The following is a 22,294-nucleotide window of genomic DNA, read 5'->3' on the forward strand; positions in this document are numbered from 1 at the left end:
CCTTAGCTGGGAAGTGACAACTTTTCCCACTACACCAGTGCTCTCTAGCCAGGGGAACGAACCAGAAGTATCTAGGAACCTGAGGAAGCGTGCACCTGTCTGGACCTCACTCCTGTCTGAGAACCTCCCTGCTGCCTTGGGGGGATAAGGGGCCAATGCTGAGCCGAGGGTTGTCCCATCTACCCACCAGCCAGGATTCTCTTTGAAACGCTAGTATCTACATCATCAGCAGAACCCAGGACTCTGCGTGTGTAAAACCCATGCCTTTATTCACGGCCAGGAGCAGACAAATGAGAGTGCTGGTCTTAGTCCAGCATTTTTCGGTGGAGTCCCAGGCCAATGCACAGGATATCTGCTTCGTGTGGCTTCACAACCCACGTTAGCGTGTTTAAAGGCTCTGCACAGCTCTTTGGCTTTGCTTTACAGTCCGGGTAAACTTACTTGGCCACGGAAACTTTGTGTGTGTGCGTGTGTGTGTGTGTGTGTGTGTGTGTAACAGCGACTCACTCCCACAGAACACGCTTGGAGAAATTCTGCTCTATTTCAGGCTCACCTTGCGGAAGCAGGTCTGCAACGGGAAGGCAGACAAGGACATCCAGGCAGGCAGGCATTGCCTCGGATTCCTAGATGATTCTGGTGTGTTCCCCTCGTTAAAAACCATCTCTGCGAGGTCGGCTGACATTGGTCTGGTTTGATTACACAACCCCAGGGCTGCTGCCCTGACACGCCCCCTCTCCACGACTGTTCCCTCCACAAGGGGAAAAGCAATGGGCCGACCTTGCTTTGCTAACTTTCCCTCCTCTTGACCTCTGGGCCAAAGCCAAGGAGTGGTTCGCCCGCCTGCACCCCAAAGTACCAAGAGGGAAACCCAGCTGGGCTCCGACCACACAAGTGCAGTGAGTGTGCCAGACGTGAAGCAGATCTTGGGCGAAGACCAGGCGAGCCGTTGACCAGCTCGGGTTTTCCGTTCCCACAGTCCCCGTGACCACTTCCTCAGCTGCTCGCGAAAGTGCTCTTGCCCGTGAGACCTCAGGAATTGATTCAGCCGGTCTGCATCCAGCCCATCGACTGTGGAGACGATATCCTCTTAGCTAGTGATCTGTTTTGTGTTGCAGTGACAACATCCCAAAATCCAATTTGCTGTTGCGAATCCTGGTTCATGCAGAAGGCACCGTGGAGAGGGGGGCAGGGGAATCGAGCTCAGCCCGCCCGGCGGGAATACCTGGCATCTCTCATGCACACCTGTTGCAGTAGGTCTGGGCGGGATTTGCTCCGCAGTGTCAGCCACTCCTGCTGCACCAGAGGGCAGCTGATGAAGTTCCGAGTGCACCCCTGCTTGCCACCTCAAGTTTGGCGGAAACTTCACTCACTTTAACGTAAAGGAGAAGCCACATGAATAAGGTATAAAATAAAAGTTTGTCTTTGGGAGGAAAAGAAAAACGGCAAGGTCGCCTGAGGCTGCTCCCTAAAATGTTCAGGCCAGAGAGACTGAGTCAGGCAAATAGGGCCTGGCTTGGAGGCGGGATAGCACCCAACCAGGCCCACAGTCCCATCAGGGGCCCATCACGCCCACGTCTCCCAAAATCCCGAGCGAATTCCTAACAAAGTCACACTCAGACAAAGTGCTGCAGGATGCCCCCCCCCCCCGCCACATACAGCCCCTGGGCACCAACTTCCAATGAACCCTCTGCCCCAAATACTGTGTGGACCACGCACCCAGTGCGGCATGACACCCACAGTCAAGATTCCTTCCTGCCTCTGGCTTTCCAAACCTGGAACCTGAATGAATACGTAAATGAACATAACTGAGCCCCTACTGTGCGCATCCTTCCCCCAGAGTGAAAAGACCAGCCGCCATGTAGCATCCACCATAGTTCCTAAACCACCCAAGTGAAAATAAACAATCCTCATGTTACAGGGGGATTTGAAGGATTAAATGAAAGAGTGTTGTTTCCCGAACACCAGCACATTCTGAGCAGTCACTAGGGAGAACTAGATTCCTCCCAGCATAAGACGCAGAGCCTCAGAGAATCGACAGCGGAGACCAGGCCTGCACTCAATCACTCCTCCCCACTTTTTCCCCGGGAGGAAATGGGAGGACTGTTTTCTGACAAAGGAGGCAAGAGTTACCCTCAGAAACTAAGCACTCTGCCAGAATGATCCATTCAATTTCACAACCCCACGACAGTGAAGATAAGACTCAGCCCCCTTTGATGAACTGGGAAATTGATGTTTAAATAAGACATAGATTCACCTGCCCTGACCAGCGTGGCTCAGTTGGTTGAGTGCCATCCTGCAAAGCGAAAGGTTGCTGGTTCGATTCCCAGTCAGGGCACAGGCCTGGGTTGTGGGCTAATCCCTGGTTGTGGCGTGTGTGAGAGGAGACCAATCGATGTTCCTCTCACACATCAATGTTTCCCTCCCTCCTTTCTCCTCTAAATAAATAAAATAAAATAAAATAAAATAATTAAATAAATTCACCTGGGGTCACAGAGGTAGTCCAGGGCAGAAACCAGGGATTCTAAATTCCCCTGGGCACTCTCTCCTAAGCCTCCCACGGGGGTAACACCATGCTCCGCAATGACGTTCTAAGGAGGCAAACAGCACAGTGATAAACACGGAGGGAGGTCCGTTTGTTTGCGTAAGGCTGAGACTTGGCTCCGTCACCCACCCGTTGCGGAATCTTGGACAAAGTCCTTACCCTCGTGTATCTCCGTTTCCTAGTGGAGGAACTGCCCCTCCGGGGAGCTATGAGGAAGAGAAGGGCCAACCCAAGCAAAGTACTTAAATGATGCCTCCTCTGAACAGGTGCTCAATAAATACCAGCTACCACCACCACCATCATCAGTATGCTCTTCCATTCTGCTACTTTCACAAGGACAAACCCTAGTGTCCACAAAGCATCTTCCCCGGGGAGCCTGATGCCCCATGATCATAGGACAGGGGTCAGGTCGGGCCTGCTACAGATTCACTGCAGGGACTCAAGAGGCTTTCCTTCCAAGCTGCTGCAGACCAAGCCGGGAAGCGGCCTCTCCTCCTGCAACCAGGCCTCTGCTGGGGGAATTAGGACCCCCTGCCTGCCTTCACTTTTCAGCTCCATCTCTTAGCACTTAGCAGCAGAGCCCCCTTCAGTCTCCCTGCTGACTCTACCTTCCTGCCACAACCGGACGCTACAGCCCGGGCAGTGCGGAGCGGGGAGAAAGAAGAGTAAGCCGGAGCAAGGGAGGGGATCAGGCGGGAGCTCAGGGTAGGAAGCGGCGGGGCTCCCAGCTTCCGAAGAGGTGGTGCCCGCGGGCAGGGCTCTGCACCGACCAGGCATTGCTCCGCAGAGCCTGTAGGGCAATTATCCTCATCATGTGCATCTCCCAAACAGCCGTTTGATTTATTAGCGCGACATCTTTTTCAAACGCCACTCTTAAATATAAATAACACTTAATCATCCAGCTGTCGTTAAATTCATGTTCTATTGATTTCTCGGAGTGCCACAAATCTGAGGGCGAATGGGCTGGCGGATGTGCACACAAAGCCAAGCGGTGGATTAGCGAGTGATGGGGCGGGGGAAGGGAAGGGGGTGTCAAGGAAGGGACCGGAGCCCTGCTCAACCGCCCCAGGGTCCCAACCAGTGTCACAGGCGGTAGCCCTGGACACAAGTAAGGAGAGGGGAGGAGAGTCTCAAAATTAATGACACAGCTGTTGCACGGGCGAATCACAGCCGGAATCATGGGAGGCTGGCTGTATGGCTGCCGCCCTACCACCGCCCATCACAGAGCTACTCCAACAGGTCTCCGAGGTGGCGTTATCCGAGTAGTGCCGTCTCCGGGTGAGGATGGGGAGAAGCCGCTAAGAAATGCCTCCTAGCCGGCTAGGAGGAGAGAGATTGGCTGCAATTTCTTTGCATCAAAGCCTGGTGATAACTAGGAGCTAAGAACAGTTCATCACCCCGCCCCCTTAGCTCTCTCCCCACTTCAGGACCGCTGCCTCCCTAGAAAGCCCCACTGAATTCCCAGCAGCCCTCATTGTGATTGAAAAGACCAGGAGGCCAAGTGTAGGCAGAGTCTGCCATGCAGATCTCCCTGTCTGCAGGGAGCGGCAGGCGGTGGAGAAGCGCCCTCGGAGAAGGAGAAAGGAAGCAAGCTGGCAGCCTCCGATTCCTCCGGAAATGTTTGCGGAGGGTCGGTGGGCATCCAGGATGAAGTCCTGGGAGGACAGAGGCCAGCCTGGAGCGAGTGCCGGATGGAGCAAGGAGGAACAGTTCGTGGACGACCCACACGCGTGCCCACAGCACAGCTGCCTGAAGCCCAGCCCAGCAGGAGCAAGGGTCTGCCCAAAGGACGCTCTCCTGGCGGCGGTTTTCTAGTGCACCTGCTTTCCGAGTGAGGAGACCCCAGAGAACTTCAAAGGCAGACCCCAGAGGAGTGATGGGGAGGGACAGTGACAATGTGGCAGGCTCCAGGGCTGGGCTGGAGAGCCGGAGGGGGAAAATTGGATGATGTATATACCCAGCTTCACACAGATGTTAATTAATGCCTGCTTTGTCCTAGAAACCAACTGGTACCTCAGACTAAGTGCGGAGAGTGTGGGGATTTTTTGAACCCGTGCTTAAAAATCTTTAGCTTATAACCAGCATGACGACTGCTGGCTTCGCATGAAAATGACGGATCCTGAGGCTGCAAACCCACGAGGAAGGAAAGAGACTGGAGAGGGCAGCAGAGAAAGGCGCAGACACGTGGAAGAGGCACAGGCATTCCGGGGAGCTGTGTACCCCCTCTTTCTGCCCCTCCAAGGTCCCGTGAGGGAGTGTTGACCTGGGAGCCACCCACTGCTGCCGGAGTTCACTATTTCTGCTGAAAACCATGTGCCGCTCTACACACCCGTGGGGCCTCCCTGTCCACGCTCTCCAGGGGCATGTGTGCGGAGACGTTCCAGGTCTTCCACAGCCCGGGAGCCAGAGGTGGGTCCCGTGGCCACACAGGGCTGGCTGCAGAGGCTGGCGGCAGACAGCCAGGCTCTTGAGCGCGCCTGTGTCTATATGTCTGAGTGTGTGTGGACGTACACCCACCATTCTTAAAAAGAAAATAAAGCTTCTTCCCCCTACTGGGTCCGCCCCATTGTGACAGCTCTGCTTTATTCCATCTACCCTTTTCAATCAATCAAAGGGCAGCTCACACAGCAGCACACCGCCAGAATACAATCTCCCTCCCGGGGCGTCTGCTCTTCTCCTCCCTGGCCTAGCCAAGAGACCTTTGCAGCAGCTAGGAAAAGTTTGAAAATAGCAGAGACAGGGGTGCGGAGAGAGAGCCCTTCATTTCAGCACCCATCTTCGGGACTTCCAGAATCAACCAAACCCCATGCCCAGCACCGAGGCCCCATCGTTCCACGGGATGTCGACTCCTTTCCCCTCATGCTCTGGAAGACTCTCGCCACAGTATTTTCCCCGCTGGTCGGTGCGTAGGACCCTCTGAACATATATGATCTTGTGCAGTGGGACAAGCACATTCCATTTCTTTCCGGGCTGACCAATGAGATACCCCAATAAGCAACCACTACGGAAACATGGGACCTTGCTATGTTTATGTTCAACTCCAAAATAATATTTTATCTGGATGTCACATTCTTCTTCCTACAACAACGGAGCCTGAATGAACTGCTCTTTGACCCCCCCCCCCGCAAATGACAACTGAAAAAGCCCTATTTCGAGCCCCAACCACCTCCTACCTCCTCCACAAAAAAAAAAAGTTTGAAAATAAACAGCCTATGAAACTCCAGCCAGGGAGAAAAGGTAAGGAAAAGCTTCCGGGAAATAGGACCTTGAACCACAGGCTTCTGGAGAGGGATTCTCCGCTGCCAGGAGCAGCCTGGCTCTGGGGGGACTCGGGCAGATCCAAGAACGCCTTGCCTCCTCCTAGGGTGGGCCCTGCTGAGGCCGGCATGAGAGAGGGGATCCTCCCCTTCTCTTCTTCCACTACACCCTCGTGGCTCATCACTTCCAGACCTTTTGCTCAGACACACACCCCGAAAGGCATGTGACAGGTGTTAGCCAGAGGCAGGGCTGGTAGTTTGCAGCACAGTACAGAGGAAGGGTAGGGAGGTGACAGGGAGACAGACCCAAGTCCTGTGTCCTTAAGCCCTGTAGCCTTGCTGTGGGCCAGAGACCAAAGACGTGAGGAGGTCATACCGTTTATGGAATATGCGAACCCCGACATCCTCCCTGCATCAGCCGCACACACCCCCCAAGCGGTGCTTCAGCCCGAAAACCTGCGCATTCCCGGGAAGCAGTGCCACGCTTCAGAAAAGCGACTGTGCTGCCTCTTACTGGGGAAACGCAGTCTGGCTCACATGCACCGCCCTACGGAGCTGCAGCCCCATCCGCCTGGGTGGCGTCCTCCGGGCGCGCTGGGCCACTACGCTCTTCAAATCCGAGTATCTGTCCGTCCGTAGACCGTTCGAACCCCAAGGTGTTCAAAGGCCGCGGAACCCAGATTACACTGGGAGGGTCCCGAAGACCTCCCATGACTTCTGTCGTTTTGAAAACCAGCTAGGGATGCAAGAGGCTGAGCAATGAGAAAAATCACTCCCTCAGCCTGCCGGAGTGGGAGGGAGAGGCAGGCACACACAGAATCCCGGCCTGAAAGTCCGGGGTAAGAGAGAAGTCTGCGTCTGGGCGCGTCTGAGAATGCACACAGGAAACACCTGCCCCGGCCGCGCAACACCTACGCGGGTGTCCAGGTGCGACATGGGCAGGTGCCTGTGCGCGGTGTGTGCCCGTGTGTGTTTGTGTGTGTGCGTGTGTGCGCGCGAGCGTGCAGCGTGCTGGCTCCAGGGAAGCCCGGGACTCCAGGACGGAGCCGGGTATCTCCACCGCTGTGCCCCCGCCGCCCGCAGGGCCGGCTCCTTACCTGCAAGCGCCGCTTCTGCCTCCTTCAGCGGGAGCGCCGCATTGACACTGCAGATGGTGCCGGTGCCGCTGCCGCTCGCCCTCTTCCGAACGTGTGCGTGTGCGCGCGTGTGGCTGCCTCCTCCAGCCCCAGCCCCGAACGCAAATACTCCACCGGGGCACAGGGAGCCCGGGAGGACGCGAGGAAAACGGAGGGCGAAATCAGAGCCTGCGGGGCTTGACAGCTCCTCTTGCAGCGTCCAAGGTGGGCGGAATGTCCAACAAAAAGGTCGGAAATTGTGGATCGATTTCAAGCACCCCTTTCTTCCACCCAATCCGGGAGCCTGAGCAGCAGTAGTGGCTCTGGGGGGGCTGCGGTGGCGACTCAGGGCTGCCCCCCTTCGTCCCCACCCCCGAGGGCCGAATGTCCTTGATGCCAAGCGGGCACGGCGGCGTCACTCCGCGCCGCCCATGCTCGCCGGGTCGGGCCGCTGCCCGGGCGCGGCAAGTGCGCAGGGGACCCGCCGGGGAGCGCTCTCGGAGCCTCTGCGAGCCTCCCTGGGCAGCGGCGGCCGCCCCCCGGCAGCCCGCGGCCGGCCGCGCCGCTGCTGCCCCCGCCCCCGCCGGGGGATTGGCCGGGCAGTGCCGAGGGGCCGGGGCTAGGGGGCCGCGGGAGCCGCCGACTGCTCCCCGGGGAGGCGCGGGGCTGCGGTGGTGGCGGCAGTGGCGGCTGAAGCTGTGGCGGCCGCGGGCCCAGCCGGGCCTCCTGGGCGCGCCCCCGGCCCCCCGGGTGGGCTGCTCGCAAAGTTTGCAGGGGGCAGGGAGCGGGGCCGCCGCTGGCTCGGCCGCCGCCGGGGCTCCTGGGCTGCCTGCTGCCGCCGCGGCTCGCTGCTGCTGTGCATTGAAGCCCGGCCAAGCGCTGCAAAAACTCCAGCTGCCTGGCGCTCTCTGGGTCCTCCTCTCCTCCCTCCCGCCCTCCCCGCTTCCCTGCCTCCCTCCCTCGCCTCCTCCCCTCCCCTCCCCGCAGCCCGCCGCCGCTCCCTCTCTGGCTCGCTCTGGCTGGCTGGGAGCTCGCGGCTGACATCTAGACGGACCGAGAACGGCCGGCAGAGGGGGCAGGGGGCGACTCCCCGGCAGTCTGCGCTCGCGGCTGCCGCCCGCCCGGCCAGCGCTCCCGGGTACGGACCTTTGCGGACACCGGTCTTGTCCCTTCGGGCCGCAGGGAGCCACCCTGCCTGTGGCGATGAGGGGCAGACCCGATGATACCGGCTCAGGGCGCGCACTCGGAAGGCGGCACACACAGCCTCGTGGCGCTGGCCGTCCGAGGGACCTGCAAGGGTTCAGAGCTGACACAGGCTCACGCACCCGTTCTCGATCAGAGCCTGGCCCTAGCACCCCACCAAGCACCCCCCCCCCGCCCACCCCGCCGCCATGGCACCCAAGGACGGAAGGCCTGCCTGGGTGAGGGAGCTTGAACAACAGTCAAGTGCCCTAGAGCTTGCCTCCTAACCTGAATTATCTACTCATGTTTACAGTAAGAGGCTAATCTGGCTCCTCTGGTTTTGGAAACGCTAGATTCTACACCACAGCAAAAACAGACCATATGAACATCGGGGCAGTTTGAAAAGTCCAGAGCTAAGATGACAGGCTGCTGCTAGCAGGGAGGGGACCTGTGCCAGGATGGGACGTGGGCAGTGCTGCCTGGGAAACTCCCACCCAGATCCTTCTGGGATGGTGCCCCACTCATCAAGAAGCCTTATGTACCCAACTTTCTGCAGCCCCCCTTGCCCCGCCCCACCAGTCCCAGGGAACAGGCACCATCACTTGTGCGCTAGGTACCTCCCTGAATGGGCAGCGACCACGGATGGCCCTCTCAAGGAGCCCCTGGTTTCCGGCCTCCTGCCACACCTCTCTCCAACTTTCCTTTTCCCCACACCCAGCAGCTTCCTGCCCGTTACACTGTCCCTCCCACCGAAGCATCTCAGAACCGTCCTTTCAGCGGAAATGATTGACAAGAGCACAGATTCCCACACCTTCCTGTAGGGGTTATGTGTTCACGGAAATCAGAGTTGTAAACTGGGGAGACATTAAGACAAGCTGTGAGCTGATCAGCTCTCTGAAAGTCAAGGTGGGCGGCACACACAGGTCAGGCAGGGCCCACCTAGGCAGGGCCTCGCCGAAGCTCTGTGCCCAAGAGGTGGGTGCTTCAGCGAGAAGCAGATGCGCCAGGCCAGAGGAAGAAGGAAGGCAGACGTTCGGGTGTCTGGCAGAAGAGTTTTCCAGGAGACAGAGTGGAGCCCTTTCGGCCTCTGCTTCTCAGCTGAGTATTGCAAGGCCCAGAAAGCAGCAAGGAGTTATCTTATTAGCTTGTGTTAATACATTGATCTGGTTCCTCTCTTCTCAGAAACCCTGGATCCCAGGCCCTAGATAAGACAGACCGTATCAGGTTAATTTCGGAAGTCCGGAGAAACACAGAACAAACGTGACTCAGGGCGGCAGTTTCTTGGACCTCCATCAGGGCTGAGGGAGCCCCAGGCCAAACGTCTCTCCAGGCAGGACTGGGACAAGGGTGAGACAAGCAAGGTTTCCAGGGAGCAAAATTCAAGGTCATCACGCTCAGGGTCGCCTAAGGCTGTCACCCGGAGCCTGGCCCTGCCTCGAAGTATCTTTCTAAAACTGCCGCACGGGGCCCTCCAGGTCTTTCCCAGAGGTGACAGCGCAGATGACACCATGGAAAACCCTAATGGGTCACTTAAGGAAAATGGTTCAATAAAAGCGGGGTGGAGGCGGGGCTGGGGGAAACCTTTCAAATGTCTGTTTGCCACTTGGCTTTCAAGGTACGCCATAAAAATGCTGAAAGGGAGGCGTAAGTGAGAAAACAGCTCTGCTTCCATTCTCAGCCATTCTAGCGTGTGTGTTTAATACAGCTTGGTTTTTCCCCCCATAGCTGTTCGATAAAAGGACATCTCTGCCTCACCTCCCCCCAGCCCGCCCTGCTGCTTCACTGCATTTCCCCCTCATGTATGTGGACCCGCATGCACGTGTGTCTATGTGACTAGGGCTGGTGAGCCATTTTCTGATGGATGGATGGACGGAAAGTCAAAGACTTTTTTTTTTTTAATTTAGAGGTGGCAAATACAATGTATTTATTATTCGTTATCTCCTGCCTAGTGTGCGGTGTCGTTTATTTTCATTCAGAGAAATGAATGCCATGTGGTGCCCGAAGAGTAATAACAGGGCCCAATGACAGAGGAGAAATGAGGCACAGAGCTGGTCCAGCAACGCGCAGGTGAGGGCCCCGGCCGGTTCTCCTGTCATTAACGGGGCCATGTGGCCGACTGCCCTTTCCTTCCTTTCCCTTCCACTCAACGGCACAGGGGAAAGGTGGGCTGCAGGGGCGGTTATGAAGTCACTACAAGGGAGAGCCGGCAGGGTCAAATTAGCAACACCGTGGGACCTGATTTTCTTCTAATTATAGTTGTGTTTTGTTTTGTTTGAAATCCAGGCCCCGTGGACTTTCTCTCAGTGCTGGCCAGTGGGAGGGACGGGGTGAGAGGAGCCAGTCTGGACGTTGGAAGACTGGGTCCTAGTCTCAGCTCGGCCACCCACTAGCTCTATAATTTGGGGCGGGTCACACCTTCTCAGTGACACTCTCTTCTCACCTGACCCATTTACCTCTTAGAGATCGTTGGAGGTTCAAAGGAGAGGCTGTCTATTCAAGCGCCTGGAAACTCTGATCTAAGGTAAGTGAGATACACACGTAAAGCATTAGCTCTGCTTTGCAGAACCACACTTTTTTCACACTTATTTTTTAATGGCACAATACCGTGAGGGCAGGAAGGTCCCCCATGTGTCACCTCCTCTATGAAGACATCAGGAAAGGCAGCCTGTAGAGCAGCTTAGAGTGGGACTCTGCATTAGGGACGAACCTGTCTGGCTCTCTCCCCTCCCCCACCTGCTGTCTGGGGCAACGAGAGACACAAGTGCCCTCCTGCTGACAGGGGGTCTGTAAGTCACCCCCTGCACCCCTAGCCCAGCGTGGAACCCTGGTGGGTCATTGCCTGGCTCCATGGCCACATGAGGGAGAAACTCGCTGGCGTACCGTTTTGTAAAGCCCAAGTTCCAATGAGGCTGTTTTGTGTCAGTGTGGTTGTGGTTTTTATTGAGGGGTTTGAGGGGAAAAGCATTGGCTCATCTCTCACGACTGAATAAAAGGGCCAGATTTAATAGGAGAGAGGAGAAGAAATCTGTTAAGTTTCCCTTCACTTAGCTACCACCATTTTATTAGCCTAGGAACAGAACTGCTATTTAAGTTGATAAAAGCCAGATTTGTTCGTTAAATAAATCACGAGAGCCTGGTGGTGCTATGGAGACTTTTCCCCCCCAAAAGCTGGCCCCCACCACTGGGTTTTACACGAACCCAGCACGCTGGATGAAAACCACAGGCAGTCAACAGCTTAAAAACCTAAATTGTGGCGCCACCTGCAGGAGAGTAGAAGTATTAACATTATCCCAACTCAGCTGAGATGCAGGGAAGAGCCCTGGGCCCGGACAGTGGGCTGGATGCGCAGGCCAGGGTTGCAGACAGAGAAAGGCCCCAAATCCCCGGTGATCCAGCTTGCTCTGTGTGACCACATTTCCACTGCACATTCCCGCAACCTTCCACCTGCACCCTCCTTGAAAGCTGCCCTTTTGAGGTATCAAAAGCTGCTCTCAAGGTGCTCAGCCCACTGAAACAAACTGATTCTTTCTTCTGTTTCCTGAGGGGGTTAAGTGAGCCTCTAACCCAAGGGTGAGAGAAATGACCATCCTTGGAGGAGGGTGGGGATGGAGCATCACCACCATTCTTAATTGTGCCTTGAACTTGGTGGCTGGGTACTGGCAGTAGACCTAACCTGGCCCAGGTTTCTCCAGCTTGTGTATGTGAGCAAGGACGCCAGGACATCAACCTCTGAATTTCCTCCTCCAGCCCTCTCCTGCTCCAGCGAGACTTGGCCTCCGCTGACAGCCCCGTCCCTGTCTCCTCCTGCTCTGTCAGAGACCCCCAGTGGGGGCTGTGCTTAGGAACAAGGCCCATCCTGTTATTCTCCATGGGTCTTGTCATGGAAGCCCATCACCCTCAAGCCGTTCGACAAAAGGACATCTCTGCCTCGCCTCCCCCCAGCCCGCCCTGCTGCTTCACTGCGATGTCCTGAGCCACACCACGGGGCTAGTGCCACGATGGGGGAGGCTACTGTGGTCCGGAAGGCAGGGTCCCACACCTCCCACAGTCCTAGGCTTACTCCCACTCCCCCCTAGCCCCTTTCCCCATCACCCAGACTCCAGAATTCTCCTTTCTCTCCCAGCTAACAAACCTGTCGTTTCACACGGAGGAACCACAAGTCAGAAGCTGCAGTGGGGGAGGGGTTCAGGAAGGGAGGGGTTGTGACGTAACTCTACTGGCCAGAAACAGCTGAGTCCCAGCTCTGGCCCATTCCGTATCTCGCTGCAAGGAAATGTAAACACTTCAGTGTGACCCTTCTCGGGGGTTCAGTCCCAGGAGACTTGGGGTCCCCCCACACGCATGAATTCCGAGAACCAGATGGAGTTCATGGCTCCTGCTTGAAGGCTCCATCTTGCTTCTGCCTGGTTTCCTTTGCCGAGGAGCTTAGGTGGGGCACTCGGCCCCTCCGACTGGGGCACGAGGAGCACGGAGGCCTCAAGCGGCTCGCCTTGTACTGAAGTTGGGTTTGTGCAGTGGGTGGAACTCGCTCGCCCGGCAACATACCTTCCTGAGATGGTTGCCATGTGGTCCGAGGGTACTCTTCTAAATGACCATAGCCAGCCCCGCCAAACAGCCCTACCGATCCCCACCAACTGGCATGCATGCCCCTGTGCAATCCCCTCCCACACAGCACTAGAGCTGATGTGGGCGGCCAAGAAGAAACAGTGTAGAAGCGGCAGTGTGTGAGCCCGAAGGCTAGATCATCAATGACTCTGCAGCTGCCAGCTTCATCTTCCGATCACTCTCTCTGGCAGAAGCAAGCTGGTTGTGGTGAGGACCCTCAAGTGGCCGGTGGAGAGGAACTGGGGCTTCCCACCAACAGCCAGCACTACCGTGTGGCCCCATAAGGGAGCCCCCTGAGAAGGGGCTGCAGCTAAGTCTTCCAGCTGAGGTCTCAGACATCATGGGGCGGAGACAAGACGCTGTTTTATGCCAGTTATTGGGAGGCGGTATGCGGGAAGAAATAACGAACCCAGTAACTTATAGAGAGGGGTTCATTCCCCTGTCCTTGCCCTTGTTAGCCTCTTACTCCTATTATTTGAGCCCACGTGGCTTCAGAATAAGAAGCATAAAGTGGGGACATGGATAGTGTGTGATATTGGTCAGGCTGGGCAGGGCTAGGCCCTGCCAGGAACTCTCCTAGAGCTTCTGGGTCAAGCCTCTTAGTGTATCTCCACACGTTAAAGGAGAATGAGAAAGCCCATTCAGGGGGCTGGAAAGGATCAACACACAATAATGCTCAGGCCCGGCACTCACTCTCAGCTGGTGGAGCCGGTCCCAGGGTGTCAGCTTCAGGAACACCCAGCAGGAGGGCGGGAAGCCATACTGGACCCTGGTCACCTTAACGAGCTGTCTGTCCCCTGCCTCTCACAGGGAGCCTCGTGGAGGTCAGAGTGAGTGGAGCCCAGTGAGAACCACTCCATATGGTGGGGTAAATGTTCCCTACCCTGACCCTGACGCTGACCCTCCCTGCACTGCAGGGCAGGAGAGAAGTCCAACACCCCTTCTTGTCGATAGAAGGTAGGGCAGGAAGGGGCTGCAAACAGAAGCGGCTGGAGGCTGACAGGGCAGCCTCCCCTCCAACAGTGCCCCATGGGGACTGTCTCACACCACCTTCCCTCGGCTGCAGGAACCCCCTCGGCCCTCAGCAGCTTCTGGAGGACATAGTGCCTGGGAGTCCTCAGCGGGGCCAAGGCGAATGCGGGGGTGGGCAGAAAGGAGGCGGGAGAAAGGAAACAAGGAGGAGGAAGAGGAAGACGTGAAGAAGCTGCCCATACTGAGTCAGAGTAGGAAGAGAGCCACGGACAGTGCTCCAGGGGGTTGCAGAGACAGTGTGAGGGCCCAAGGGGGCCTCTTCCCCCCTTAACATCCTCTGCAGGAGGCTGCGGCCTGGCCTCTTTCTCCTTCTGGCCCCATTCTCCTTCGTCTGTTCTCAAAGGACTTCTTCCCAAGGCTCTGCTCCAACAGCAGCCTTTGCAGATGCTGGGTGTCCCTCTGGAGTCCCCTCACCGCCCCAAGGCCGCGGTGTCGGAGGTAGCTTAAGGGCTGGAGAGAGCCAGTGGGCAGAACTCTCCCCAGCTCTGCATTCGGTGACCCATGCTGATGAACCAGCTACGGTGGAAGTACACGTACAGCGTGGAAATCAGCACCCACTACACACCAGGGCTGCTATGTTTGTGGAGAGCCCGTTGTTAACCGTTTACCAACACATCGCCAGGCTGGGCCATGCAGGGGCCAGAATAAGGCAGGGCAGCCTGGACCCAGCCTGCTTAGCAGCTCTGCTGATTGCTCACGGGCACCCAGCAAATACAGCGCCCGCATCGGTCCCCGCTACCCACACTCCACCTGCAGAGGACAAGGAAATGCGAATGCATGTGCTCCCAGCCGTTTTTCCCCAGTCCGGTCGGTGTTTAGGAGCACTGACTCTCATTTCCTGACACTAGAATCAGGAAGGAAAATAATCTCCTTTTCCTGCGAGGCAAACTGAGGCAAGGGAGGCCGAAGTGACGTACCTCAGGTTCCACAGGAATCCGACATACAAATCTGTCAACATCTGTCATTGACTCCCTTCACCTCAAACTTCAGATGAATACCCTGGCAACAACTCTATTTTCATTCCCTCAAAGCACTGCTATTAAAATTATGGCACACCCATACAGTAGAAAGTAGGGTAGATCTTACACAAATGAACTAAATCTATGTAATCTATGCTCTGGGGAAAAAAAAAACCAACAACGAAGTGCATAACGGTATATTTATGTATATATTTGCATATTTTTTAATATAGAGAATAGTGCCTGTGTATCTACATAGGCTTATATACACACAGGACATTATGGAGGGATCCATAAAAAACTTTCCACCGGCAACCTCAGAGTGGGAGCCAGGGTGCTATGGATTTCATCATTTTGTTGTATATCCTTTGTTCTTTTTGACATTTTACCATGTGCCAGTATTATGTGCTCTATTTTTTTAAAGCTAGCTAGAAAAGAACAAAAAAAATGCTGCTGCTAAAAGCATCATCGTTGTATCATTAGAGCTCCGCTCCCTCCCTTCGCGAATCCAGCCAACCACTCCCCCGCCCCATCTGTATCACGTTTGTTGGAGCTCGCCTTCCTTCGTTCCAGTCCCCAACTCCCCGCTCCATCTCGCTGCTCTCTGCGGGCTGCCGCAGAGGTACCGCAGCAGTCCGCCTGCCCCGAGGACCGGCAGACACCCGGAGAATGCGTCCCCACCTCTCATTCCCTACACCAGCCAGCAGGCTACTTGGCCCGAACACGTGTTTGGCACTAACCAATGACAGGAAGCTGCTTCCATGGATGACCCAGAACATCCTTTTCATGCTGCAGCAAGTAACTTTAGATCAAGGCAAAGGCAATATTCCTCTGCGCTGGGGTCTGTACACTCAGGGACACTAGCACTCACAGGTGGTTCAGGCTGCAAGTGTGACAATGCTAAGAATCAGACAGGAGGGGTGACAGACAGTTCCATTCTGAGCTCTGAACGTCACTAGGAACTCTGTAGGGGAGAGGTGAGGAAAGACCAGGGACAGGCCGATGCCACACCAGTTTTGCAAAAAGTGAAAATAATCTACAACCTGAAAATACAAATGAGTTTGGCCCAGATAGTGACTGTTGGTTCAGTAAAAGGTAGTCGTGTCATGATTTAGACAACGATACGGTGATCACTAGGAATGAGCCCAGGACCACCAAGAACAGACCCGGTCCGGCTGCCCAGGGTCCTTACACAAGGAGGCGAGGCTTTCTGATCAAGGAAGCGTGAGAGTATCTGAACCTCGTCAAGGCTTTTGACAGCCTCTTTAACAAACTCTTTGGAGAACATGGGGCGGTGAGGGCTGGATGGATTAACTGGCTTTATGGCTAAACTGCAGAGGTGGTTCTTGATGAATCAAGGACAGCCTGGAGGAGAGTTTTCCTGGGACAAACGTCGGAGCTCTGTTCTCAAACTAATTCTGTCCAACAGATTTTTTCTAATAGCTTGGGTAAAGATGGAGGAGAAATTTGTCTATGAGCGCGATGAAAGAAAAACCTGAAATATAGGTATTTGCAATCCTCCTCCTTTCTAAGGAGAAAGAAATCTCTGCTTAGTATTGAGCTTTTTTTTTCGTGTTAATAAGTCACTTTGGAGTTGACCTGCAGCGCATAATGAGGAATGAACAATGTGAGAGGAGCTTCACTGACCCATATTTGAAATGTCTGAAGCTCTCCAGAAAGAAAAAGGGTTTGGTTGTGGGGAAAAGAACGCAGCAGCAGCAAGGAGGGGGGAGGGCGAGCTGCCAGGTAGAGGGGTGGCTGGGAGGATGGGGAGTTTGGAGGGACATGAGCATCAGTCCCAGAAAAAGGGGTGTTTTTAGGGTGACTTTCAGACTGTATGACGTCATGCCTTCTTCTGGCCCCTCCTCAGGAGACCATCAGTGTACAACTTTTCAGTGCCTTGAAAAGGTTGATTCATCACTTCTTTTGAAAAAAATATCATCAGGTCGTGATGGATCTTAAAGGGGGAATCAAGAAGCCCCTGTTTTATTCAGGCTACAAGTGAAGGATCAAAGCCTAGCAACACGGAATCTACTATCTGTATTCAAAAGTAATTTTTGCGTGCTGAAAGTGTGGGGAAATTTTAACAAAATCAAGAGTCACATGGCTGCGAAGTGTCTGTGGGCACAGAGAACACGGCTGCGGCAGGATGACGGAGATGCGGCCACCTTTTCTCACAAAGCGCAAGCTGAGGTCGGCAGTAGGCTGCCCGGGTGCATCAACGGTGAGGTGCTGCCGGACTCAATGAGAGCACAAGGTGTATTAAGAGAGAACGGAGTCCCAAGGACAGGCCTGGGAGCCTTCCTGCTCTACCTCAGACCGCCGCACCGTACCTGGACCAGGGTACGCGGTTCCGGGGCCCACGCTTCAAGACCAATTTGACCACATTCAAGAAGGAGTGGCCAAGCTCAAAGGAGACTTCAAACCCTATTATATTGGGAACAATCAAAGGAGCGGGTGATGCCCAGCTTCGAAGAAATAAGACTCAAGGGAATGTGGCAGCTTCCGATGCCTGAAGAGCTGTCGGGGGAAGGGTTGCTGCATTAGCTCTGTGTATTGGAGCTGCTGAGAGGTTCCAAGATGCTGAAGGAGGACCAATGAATAGAGCTTCTCTGATGGGGAGACATCAGGGCCCGACACAAAGAATACTTTTCTAACAGGGCTCTCTAAACACAGAGTACTTTTCCTTGGGGTTAGGCGTTCTCCCTCACTTGAAGCGTTCAGGTGGGAGCCAAGTGGTGCTCCGGTGGAGAACGGAGTTCGGATGCAATAACCTCTGCCATCTCTGAGGGTCTGAAGTATGAGTGGCTTCGTGTTTTGCTTTGACTCAGGAAGTGGTTGTGGAATTCAGCGGGACGGCTTTGGGGGCTGTATCTAGGGAAGATAACCAATGTCTCAGCCAAGACCATTGGCAAAGAGAGAAGCCCGTGGTGAAGTCAGAAATATGATCCAGCCGGAGGCTGAAGAGACAAGAACGAGTGGGCCCAGAGCTGAGTTCATCTCCGCCTCTTCCCGGCTCGGTGGTGAGTGCCTCCTTCGCCAGGGCAGGCCTGCTCAGAACCATTTTTCTTATCATTCGCCCACCGGATGCTCATAAACTCCAGGGTTCTGAATTTTTTTTATTTCCTCTGGTTTTCAAACCTTTCACCTTTTCCTTGCTTCCCCAAGTCCTCTTCCGCCTTTCTTTTTGTGGGTCCGGCTTGCTTTTGTCTTTCTTCCCGCCAGGCATCCTCTCCCTATGCCAGAGATCATCCTTGTCATTCCTCTGTTCCTACCACTGTAGCCTCAGAAGCTCTCTCTCACCATTGCAGGCCTGAAAACCAGACCAGGGCTCCCAGTATCTCACAGAGGGCTCCATGCCCTGGGCTGTAAACCTGGGGTCTGGACCGGCTTCGGTCCTGCGCCTAACGACACTGTGGACTTTCAACAAGCTGTCAGTAATGACTGCTCTTGCCTCCTCTAGTTTGTCTTCACTGACCTGAACAAGAGCATTCTCATCTCTCTCCGAGGGGAGAGGGAGATTATTTCATCATCGAAGGCACTGTTCTGTGCAGGAAAGCGTGTTTGCTTCTTTGGCAGGAGTTTTGAACTTTCAGTCTGAATGTCCCTCTGCCGTTCCTAATCATGCTTTCTTCCATGTCACTGTCAGTGTCGTTGACACTTATCAGTTTCTTCTGCAAATAAATTAAAGCATCCTATCTCCTTCTCTCCAGTGGTTTTTATCAATGCTTATTGGGCCAGGTCATAATTTCCCTTCCTGATTCTTCATGCTTATTCAGGCAAAAACTGTGGGAAGAGAGAATATAACGGGAGACCTCAAAACCCAGCATTACCTTCTGAAGGGCAGGCCCCTGGTAGTCCAGGCTCCCCCGCCAGGGGAGTGTTCTAGGACCCATCTATATCAGTGCACCAGCTGGTGTTGTGGTGAGAGGCTGGGTGCAGCTTCAGTGAAATTTTTTTTGAAGACTCAATGCGTTTGCCCATTTCATGATGAGTGATCTACGAGTGTGCCTGCCCGCACTGCACTGAGTGTTCAGAGTTTTTGATCAAGAACAGCCTGACCACCCTCCCTGTTCACTAGATCTTGCCCCAAATGACTTTTTGTTGTTGCCCTGGATGAAAAAAGTCCTCAAAGGGAAACATTTTGCTGATGTGGAAGAGGTGAAACAAACAAACAAAAAAAATGGCAGAAGCACTGAAAGGCACCAAAATTGACGTGTTCAAAAACTCTTTTGAGCAGTGGAAAAAACATCCTAGTAGGTGTATTGCATCAAACGCAGAGTACTTTAAAGGTGACTGCAGTTTAACTATGTAAGAATAAATACACATTTTTTAATTCACAAAATATGGGTTTTTTGGAGGGCCCCCCCTCCTTGTGCATCTTAAGAAAGTAAGAAAGAGGTAAGTGGTCATGATGGTAACAATGGTAAAGATGTCTTCTGAGGACCAAACCCAGACCTAGATATCATAGATTCTCATGGGACTATAAAGGGGTGGTGTGTGTGTGTGTGTTTAAATTTCACTGCAATTGTAGAGTGAACTATGCCAAGGGGATACTTTGTGTAACTCACGTTAAGTTAGGATCATCATTCAAAACACATTTATGAAGTGCCTGCCATATGTCACCGTGCTTTGGATCGAAGCTGTTTCAGGCGTTGTTCCTGCCCTCGGGGGTTTCAGGTGAGCCAGGAACAAAACAGTAAACAAATAAGTGCAGCAATGTGTTCTTGACGTTGAGATGTAAATATCACCAGGTAGGGGGGATTATAAGGCAGGGAGTGTCGATTCAGAAAGCAGTTCTTCCTGATTTTGATCCTAATACTATACTTAAACTATAACTATTATTTTTTAAAGATTTTATTTATTTTTTAGAGAGAAGGAAGGGAGGGAGAAAGAAAGGGTGAGAAGCACTGATGCCTGAGAGACACATCAATCGGCTGCCTCTTGCACACCTTCAGCTGGGCACCTGGCCTGCAACCGAGGCATGTGCCATCACCGGGAATTGAACTGGTGACCTACTGGTTTGCAGAACAATGCACAATCCACTGAGCCACACCAACCAGGGCAAATTATAACTATTACTTTTTATTAATAGTGTCTGCTATTACTGTTACACTATTTCAAAATAGGGCTCATCGCAATGAGAATAATAACATTAATATGTTCTAAGTTAGAATTTCAAATTATAGAAAGTTGATGATGGTACCGTATTTACTCAGCACTGGCTTAGAATTGCTACTGCTTTACTTTTTGGTACCCCCATTTCGTAAATACTGAAATATTCCGCTAGGCAACAAACCGGAGAATCTCGCAAGCAGGTATTCATATCCGTTCATTCTTTTTTTTTATTAAAAAGTTTTTAATGATCTTATTGGCTTTTTTTAGTGATTTATGAATCGGGCAGCATCCAATCTAACCAATGAAAAGGAGCTTCCTATACTTTGTTTTTTTATTCATGTGCTTTATTAATACATTCTGAGCTCCTGCATTGTGGATGGAGGTCAAAATGAATGTGGTAACTGAACAAACAAGATAACTTCAGGTAGAGCTCTGTTCTATGAAGAAAATTAAAATGCGGTGTTGCAAGCAGGGGTGGTACAATGGTTAGACAAAGCTCCCCTGAGGTGGTAACACCGGGGCTGAGGCTTGAAGGACAGGAAGGAGCCAACCAGGTGAAGACGTGGGGAGAGGAAGCCTGCAGGAGCCCTGAGGTGGGACACAGAGGGGGAGGAATATTTGCTTCCAGAGAAGGCAAGCTCTGGGAACCATAAAAGGGCTGGTACGCGCAGGGCTGTGCCAGGAAAGAAACGGAAGGAGCCATTGTAAACACACACACACACACATAGTAACACCATTGGGAAAACTAAAACAGAAGAGAGTTAGGAAAACAAAGTGTAGCTCTAAAAAGATCTTTGGGTCACATGACTTCTTATGCCATGTGGACCAGCCTGTTTCCGTGAAAGTTATGTGGACCGAGGCGCAGAAGGACCCTGACAACATGGTGAAATGGAGATGGGAGACGCTGATTAGAAATGCGGACACAGAGACTGTGGCGTGAGGAAGGCTCTGTCTGCAGGTAACAAAACACCCATCAGCTGCTTAAGCGGTAAAGACATTTAATGTCGCACGGGAGTAGCCTGGAGGCAGGTGGTTCCTGGTGTAGGGCAGGGGCTCAGTGAGGTGATCAAAAACCCCATCTCTCTCTGTCTTATTCTTAGCAAGCTGCCTGTTGCCCTTAAACCCAGTTCCTCAAGGCCAAAGCCAGCTCTAAGTAAGCCGTCCACATAGTCATGCAGTGGCCCCTGACCCCGTCCACGGGGAGTATGTTCCTCGAAGTCCCCCAGTGGATGTCTGAAAGCAGAGATTGTGCCAAACCCTGTATACACTGTGTTTTCTTCCCTGCACAGTAAGTTCTCACTTGACATTGTAGATAGGTTCCCAGAAACTGCAACTTCGAGTGAAACAACATATAAGGAGACCACTCTTACCACAGGCTAATTGACATAAGCAAAATTTGAATTCCTACGGTATATTTCTGGCCACAGGAACATCACCAGACTTCTAAATAAAGACCCACATACTTCTACTAGTAAACATTGAAATAAACATGGGCCATACATACATTCAAGAAAGATGAATTAAAAATAAGTCAGAGAATTCTTTTCCAACCCGCTGCTTCCAGTCCGGGGGTGCTGGTTCCTCTCGCAACAGCTCAGAGCCCAGGGCAGGACCCCCGCCCTAGGCAGGGCGCCCTCCCGCTGAGGCTAATGGGAGGCAGGATTCACAGAGAGAAGTGGATGGCACAGGAAATCCCAGAATCTGGTTTGAGTTGGAGCCCTCCCTCCCAGAGGGGGGTCTTCCATCGAAGACCACGCTCACTGAGGCCAGGACAACAAAGGCGTGCCAGTTCAGCTCACGTGCCCGTCTTCGGGATGTGGGAGGAAACCGGAGTCCCAGGAAGACCCACGCTGACGTGGGAGGAAGGTATGAACTCCACACGGGCAGTAGCCCCGCCCCCACCCAGAATTAATCTTTTCTCTCATCCATGTTAAAACGAAGTAACACTGGATGAAACGACATTATTTGAGGACCTGCTTTACATTCATATCTAGGATACAGTTCAGTGTATAAATTAGGCACAGGAAGAGATAGATGGATGACAGCAACACATAATAAAATAGAACAGTTATAACAGTATATTGTAATACAAGTTCGGGGGTCTTTCTCTCAAAAGACTTATTGTACTGGACTCGCCTTGTCGCTTCAAAGAAGCACTTTACAGCTTCTCTTTGGCAACTCTGAATCGCCCCCTCCCCCCGGGCTCTGGGGCCACGATGGAGTGGAATAAGGGTGACCTGCACAGAAGCCGTGCAGGACGGTGACAGTGAATCCTGTAACCAAGACGGCTATGAAGTAAGTGACGAAAGGGTGGGAAGAGGCGTATACAGCATGGAGACTCAAGACAAAGGGATGAGTCACGCACGTCCGGGGTGAAAATGGCACAAGCTTTCATCACGCTTCTCAGTGGGGGTTGTAATTTAAAACTTACAAATTGTTTATTTCTGGACTTTTCCATTTAATACTTCCTGATAGAGGTTGACT

General features: G+C 53.4%; 1 protein-coding gene across 1 annotated transcript in view; it reads right to left on the reverse strand.

Moving 5' to 3' along the window:
• Positions 1 to 7,426, reverse strand: part of PLXNA4 (plexin A4) — a 408,926-nt gene extending 401,500 nt beyond the window's left edge. The window contains exon 1 of the mRNA XM_028525438.2: positions 6,897 to 7,426. The gene's annotated coding sequence lies outside the window, so the exon portion shown is untranslated. The remainder of the gene's footprint in view (positions 1 to 6,896) is intronic.
• Between the last annotated feature and the right edge of the window lie 14,868 nt (positions 7,427 to 22,294).

The sequence above is a fragment of the Phyllostomus discolor genome, chromosome 10 (genome assembly GCF_004126475.2).
Source record: "Phyllostomus discolor isolate MPI-MPIP mPhyDis1 chromosome 10, mPhyDis1.pri.v3, whole genome shotgun sequence".
Lineage (NCBI taxonomy): Eukaryota > Metazoa > Chordata > Mammalia > Chiroptera > Phyllostomidae > Phyllostomus > Phyllostomus discolor.